Genomic DNA, 7,103 nt, shown 5'->3' with positions numbered 1-7,103 from the left:
TGAAGACCCGTTTCGGGCGGGGTTGCGTGGTACGTTATGCCCATTCGTCTCGGTGAGGTCCGGTGAGGTCCGGTGTGTCATGGCCTCTTGACCCCAGCAGGTGGATGACCACCGAGGTCACCACTGGTTTTTCGTATATCGTTTCGACTTTCGCTGGTGTGTGATACCTCGCCGTTTCGGAGGGATGGATGCACTGCCGCGCATTTGCTTTCCACGAGCTGTTGGCATTGGGTGGATGCACTGCCCTTCGTTGGCCGGAAGATGCACCAGTGAGTTAAGGTGAAGGTCTGTGCCTGGAGATCGTTTCGCTTATGCATTCATGGAAATTGCCGCCTGCGGGTATCGCAATATATAAATAAATAATAAGTTTAAAAACATACGGTAGCCAGGGGCCGTATAAACTGTTGACCCCCGGTCCGGGTGGTGCCTGGAGGTTAAAGCCGGGCGTGTTGCCCATCCACGTCGGGCCTAATAAGAAACGGTGGGATCACTTTGGTTCCAGCCTTTCTACCCACCCTTGTGGCGGATAATGAGCCATTTCTGCTACCGGTTAATCAGCGGCTCACCCAACTGACTTTTAGATATAGATGATATAATTGATTTCTCAGTGATCGTCGCTGTGATCCTTTCTTGGGTTTTTTTTTTTGCTACCCATAAAACTATCCGTCCCAGCTGGGATAGTTATATAATTGGAAGAGTCGGCCGAGGTAGCGTCGGAGGGGGCTCTGGAATGGTATCAGCCTAAAAATGGCTGATTAAGGCAAGATGGAACATACCAGTCGCCCCGGTGGTGTGTAGAATGAGGGATGAGATGTCTATGGAGCGAGGTTACAGGAGGATCGAATGGGAGGAGTGGACATACCAGACATCTCGACGATATGTAGAAAGAAAGACTAGTAGTTCGATGAACGAAGTAATAAGATGAAGGAATTTGCCATATCGCACCAATGGTATATCGACAAGAAATTCGATGAACGAAGTAACGAGTACATTGAATGAAATGAATGAACATACCATGTCACTCCGACGGTGTGTCGAAAAGAAAGATGAGACATCCGATAAACGAAGCAAGAAGCAGATTGAGTGAGAAGATTGAAGATACAGAGAAGATTGAATGAGATGTATGAAAATCGAGAAGACTGAATGAGAAGGATGCAAATACTAGTCGCCCCGATGGTACTTCGATAGAAAGATGTGATGCCGAAGCAGCAGCGAGGATGGTTAAGGAGATCAAGAAGATACCCATATTGAGACCCAAATTGAAAACTAAAATAAGATACCTGGATAAGACGAAGTAACGACTCGTCGACGAAGAATGATGAATATTTTAATATTTGTTTATTTGTTTTAATAGATGGTGTCGTCCCGAATGTGATATGGGCCTGCTCGACACTTAAAGCATTGGCACCTGGTAAGACCACCCACATTAAAAACAGGGAAGTGATGACAATATATATGTCAACAAGAAACAGATAGCCAAATGCCTCGTCATCTAATTAGTGACGCGCATGAATGGATCAACGAGATTCCCACTCTCTATCTACTGTCTAGCGAAACCACAGCCAAGGGAACGGGCTTGGACGGATCGGCGGGGAAAGAAGACCCTGTTGAGCTTGACTCTAGTCCGGTTTTGTGAGAGCACACGGTAGGCGTAGCATAGGCGGTAGCATTCGCGTTGCCCCACGCGCTGGTTGCCGTCACCGGCGGCGCGGCGCTCTTCATCGGTGGCTGTCGCGTCGGCGTTTCCTCGCCGCGCTTCGGTCGTCGTCCGGCGAGCCGTCACATCATCGGCCGGCCGGTTCGGCGTCGGGGTGTCACGCGCGTTTGCGATGATGAAAAACCGCCACTTCCGTAGTTTCCTCGCTCACTCGATGGAGAAGGGATCAGGCCGTCGCCGAGCGGTGGTTCATTATCTGGTGCGAAGCGCGCGGTGCATGTCGAGCGCCTTCGCGGGCGCCGATGTAGCCGATGCGCGACCCTTAGTCGAGAACAGTGTCGGTCGGGGAGTTTGACTGGGGCGGTACGTCTGTCAAACGGTAACGCAGGTATCCCAAGGCGAGCTCAGCGTGGACGGAAAATACACGTCGAGCAAAAGGGCAAAAGCTCGCTCGATCTTGATTTTCAGTACGAATACGGACCGCGAAAGCGTGGCCCATCGATCCTTTCCGAACAGCGGTGAGCTATCCGTCCGCCGAGAGGTGTCAGAAAAGTTACCACAGGGATAACTGACTTGTGGCGGCCAAGCGTTCGCACCGACGTCGCTTTTTGATCTTTCGATGTCGGCTCTTCCTATCATTGCGAAGCAGAATTCGCAAAGCGTTGGATTGTTCACCCACTAACAGGGAACGTGAGCCGGGTTTAGACCGTCGTGAGACAGGTTAGTTTTATCCAACCGATGCATCGCGCGTACGCGGCGCCTCGAGTCGCGCGCGGTCGGGGCGTTCGGTTCGCGGCGGCGCGCCTCGGTGCGCTTCCGCAGCCGATGCTTCCGGCCCCCGCGGCCTTAGGCGGTTGCGCCGGCAACGTCAACTCGGCTACGGCTATCCCGTCCAGTACGAGAGGAACCGCGGGATCAGAGCAACGGTTTGCGCGCTCGCTCGATAGAGCGGTGGTGCCAGGCTGCCTCTGAGCGATAACGGCTGAACGCCTCTAAGCCGGAACCGTAGCCGGACCCGAGTTGTTTTCCAAAAGCGTCTCAACCTCAAGGTGCATGCCTTAGCTCGGCGTTCGCCGTCCGCCCGTCGCGTCCACGTGCGGCGAGCGGCAGCGTCGCCGGCGGAATTGCCATTTCGGGACGTCTGCGGCGCCCGTTCGATCTGAAAAGCAAGCGTGCGTGCGCCCGTCGCTTTGGACTGAACGTACGCCCGTTCGATCTGAAAAGCAAGCGTGCGTGTGCCCGTCGCTTTGGACTGAACGTACGCGCGTTCGATCTGAAAAGCAAGCGTGCGTGCGCCCGTCGCTTTGGACTGAACGTACGCCCGTTCGATCTGAAAAACAAGCGTGCGTGCGCCCATCGCTTTGGACTGAACGTACGCCTGTTCGATCTGAAAAGCAAGCGTGCGTGCGCCCGTCGCTTTGGACTGAACGTACGCCCGTTTGATCTGAAAAGTAAGCGTGCGTGCGCCCATCGCTTTGGACTGAACGTACGCCCGTTCGATCTGAAAAGCAAGCGTGCGTGCGCCCGTCCCAATCTTCCTCCTCCTCCTCCTCCTATCTTCCTCCTCCGCCCTCTCGTCCTCCCCTCTCTCTTTTGCTCCTCCTCCCCTCTCTCTTTTGCTCCTCCTCCCCTCTCTCTTTTGCTCCTCCTCCTCAACCTGTTTATTTCCCCTCCTACTCCATGTATTTATCCTCCTTCCTCCATCTCTTCTTCCTCTGCCCCATCATCTTCATGATCATCATTATTACCACCACCACCAGCACCACCACCACACCACCACCAGCACCACCACCACACCACCACCATCACCACCACCACCATCACCACCACCATCACCACCACTACCAGCAGCAACAGCAGCAGCAGTAGGAGCAGCAGCAGCAACCATGAATCAACTATGCTGCTGCGGTTGATGCTGCTGGTTTATAGGAATAATGATCGAAAACATCAGTAAATAACACCATCACTGCCTCCTCCCCATCCTCCCCCTCTTCGTCAGCCAATAAGAACGAAAACAACAACAACGTTCGTCACTACCACTAACAAAAACATCAGGTAAATCACTGTAACCACCACCACCACCACCACCACCACCACCGCCACGACCATCATTTCCAACCCCCACCCCCAACAACGCCTAGAAAAACTAAACAAAAACAACAATATACCTTAAAATATTAAGCGATGTCTATTATAGAGCATAATGATAATTATGACAGCGACGACGACGACGACGACGACAGTAACGGCGACGACGGGGACGACGATGATGACGATGAACATGAGGCTGATGATGACGACGACGACGACGATAATGTTGACGATGATAACGAAGAAAATACCGCGTTCTTGATTTTATCCTTTATTTGTAATTATGATTGATGACGGTGATTCTAGTTGGTGTAGCAGCAGCAGCAGCAGCAGCAGCAGCAGTAGTAGTAGTAGTAGTAGTAGTAGTAGTAGCAGCAGCAGCAGCAGCAGTAGTAGTAGTAGTAGTAGTAGTAGTAGCAGTAGTAGTAGTAGTAGTAGTAGTAGTAGCAGCAGCAGCGTGAATAGAATCAGTAAATTCCTAAACAAATGAATACATAACTTTGTACAAATTAAGGAATTCAATTTAAAAAAAAAAATTCTTGGTAACAGCACTCTCTCTATGTTAACATCCGTCATTATTTCCTTTCCATCGGCGAGGATGATGATGATAATGATGATGATGATGATGATAATAATAATAATGATAATGATAATAATAATAATAATAATTATAATGGTTGTGATGCGTGTATCTGGTGTACCCTTATTGGACGGGTTGTCATGATGGGTATAATGGGCTTCGTATATTTTACCCCAGTGTCACTTTGATGGCATGCACTGCTCTCTCACTCAATACTACTACTAATAATAATAATCCTTTCTACTAAAGGCACAAGGCCAGAAATTTTTATAGGAGTGGTGGTGCGGATTAGTCAATTATACCGACCCCAGTGTTTCACTGGTACTTAATTTACCAACCCAGAAAGGATGAAAGGCAATGTAGACCTCGGCGGAATTTGAACTCAGAACATTTCGTCCAGCGTACTAATGATTCTGCCTGCTTGCCGCGTTACAACGACCGAACAACACGTTCAGGTTCCAGTCACGGGTTTTTCCAAAGAAGCCTATCTAGGCCGACCAAACAGATCACAAATTTGTTGTCTATGTAGCCGAACACCTTGAATTAAGGACGACCAGCGCTAATCCTATCTACTACCTTACAGAATATCCTATCTCTTTGGATGACCCGATGCGGTGACATTGGCATATTTGGGAAATCCTGGTTGCCCGTTAGACAGATGGAAACGCCTAGGCTAGCTTGAGAGGCTTTGTTATCCCCCTCTCCTTTTATCTAATCTCACACAATTGACCCGTGCATCCGAGATGATGGTCCACTTACCTACTTGTACTCAAGTGGGACATTCCTTGGAAAATCTTAAGACGTGTGAAGAAATCTGGTCGCTCTGCCTCTGTTAGGACATAGACATCCACTATTCTAAAGCATTACATTCGCTTCAGATTACGTATAATACTACCAATTTACCTTCTGCGTCCATGAAGATGGTCCGTATCGTGAGGTCCAGCCCTTTCCGAAAGGACATAGCGATTCTGCCTCCCGATTTCAACCGACCTGTAGATGCGTACTCCACATAACGCTGTGAGCCGAAGGCTCGTGGTTCGGAAATTTTGGTCCCGTTGATGGTCACCCTACCTATATTTAGTAACTTAAAGTAGCTGAGTTGGTTGTCCTGCATCCAAAGCGACCCCAGGCAACGTGCGTTCATATTGCCTATTCTGAGTATTCTAAGGCCATGTTAGTTAAAAGGGAAGAAAGTGAGAAAAAGCTCCTTACTTTATTCCTGTGGAAAGACAGGTTTCCCGTCCTTCCGGCTAAATGTGGATGTTTCCATGAGAAAATCTCTGCAGATTTTCTTAATATTCCCTTTGAAATCTCGGGATATTTGTGTTTTTATAAAGTGATATGCGTTTAGTGTTGTTTGATGACTTTTTATGTGCTGGTATGTAGTTTTTGGTGTGTAGTAGTCATCGTGTCTAATGCTTGTATGTTGATGTTTTTTGGTGATTTATGTCTATGACCGTGAAGTTAATGATTTTTTTGTTCATGTTGCTGGAGCTATTTTGGCCGTTAGAGTGAGTGTGAACTGAGTTGAACTTGTATTTCTAGTGTTGGTGGAGTATGTAGTAGTGGTGGTGGTGGTGATAATGATGATAATGATGATGATGATGGTGATGGTGATGATGGTGATGATGATGATGATGATGGTGATGATGATGATGATGACGATAGTGTTGTAAGGATTGGTGTTGTTGATGGTGGTGGTGATGCATCATTGTTTAAATGCATTTCTCCCGTTCTTCCTATTGTCGGTCGTCTTTGATCGCGATGCTTCTTCATTTTGTTGTATTTGCTGTCATTGTTGGTGCTGTTGCATTTGTTGTTGCAGGTGCTGTTTCCATTCTTGTTGCAGGTGCCACAGACACTGCTGCTGCAGCCACTGCTTGTGCAGTTACATTCTGTTGTTGATAGTTTTGTAACCGCTGTTGTTGTCAGCAGGGGAAGCATTCTTTCAGCAGTCTCTGTTCGTTGTTGTTGGAGGCAGAAGGGTTAGAGGTGATCGGTGCTGTCACATTTGTGGCCTTCTACCTTACAGTGCTAGCTGACGATGCTGCTCTCCTGGTATTTCTATTAAGTCGTAGATCTGCTCTAGTGTCTCAAATTTCACGTGAATCAGAATTTTCAACTGTGTCCCAACCCAATTTTCTTTTCGGATTTTCTTTTATGTCTTGCATAGCGTTAGACTCTTCCAACACAATACATTTCAATACCCACCAGAAGTTTAATTCTGGTGGTGTTTTCGAATATTTTATCCTGATCACTCCCCGTTCCAAATAAATAAATTAATAACAGTGTAAATTCCTCACTTCTATGTATGACTATGGAGTGTTTCGCGGTCAGGATAGTCTAATGAATATTTACTTGTAAGTAACCATAAATTTTGGCATGAATGATAACGTCTATGGTTTTTAAGTATAATTCAGCTTATTCTGGAGATATTCGTTCCAGTGTATGCTTTTATAACGATTTACATCTGTATATCATTGTTCTTGTATCTATTTGCTCCAGGAACTTCAGTGCTATCGTGAGTGTAACCTTTTTATCGTGTCTGTTGATTCTGTTAGCTGCTTCTTCCTAGAACTAACGTTGCTTGTCTAATGGGACCGAATTCAATGGTTTTGCAGCACCAGCAAATGGGTTACATTTTGCTATGCATTCATTGATGTTGCAGGTGGGGGGGGGGGGCGGCAATGGCTCCATTTCTCCTACTACACTTTGTTCCTTAAAACGGTGGCAGCAGTGGTTTTGATTTTCTTTCACTAGCTGGTAATTCTGTTG

General features: G+C 47.6%; 1 pseudogene; it reads left to right on the top strand.

Annotated features, from left to right (window-relative positions):
• The first annotated feature begins 1,582 nt into the window (after window positions 1-1,582).
• On the top strand, window positions 1,583-2,690 carry LOC149135310 (large subunit ribosomal RNA; annotated as a pseudogene).
• Window positions 2,691-7,103: the final 4,413 nt, after the last annotated feature.

The sequence above is a fragment of the Octopus bimaculoides genome, chromosome 6 (assembly GCF_046866305.1).
Source record: "Octopus bimaculoides isolate indiv1 chromosome 6, ASM4686630v1, whole genome shotgun sequence".
NCBI lineage: Eukaryota > Metazoa > Mollusca > Cephalopoda > Octopoda > Octopodidae > Octopus > Octopus bimaculoides.
Note: the sequence above shows the minus strand (reverse complement) of the source record. Positions and strands in the feature narration are given on the sequence as shown.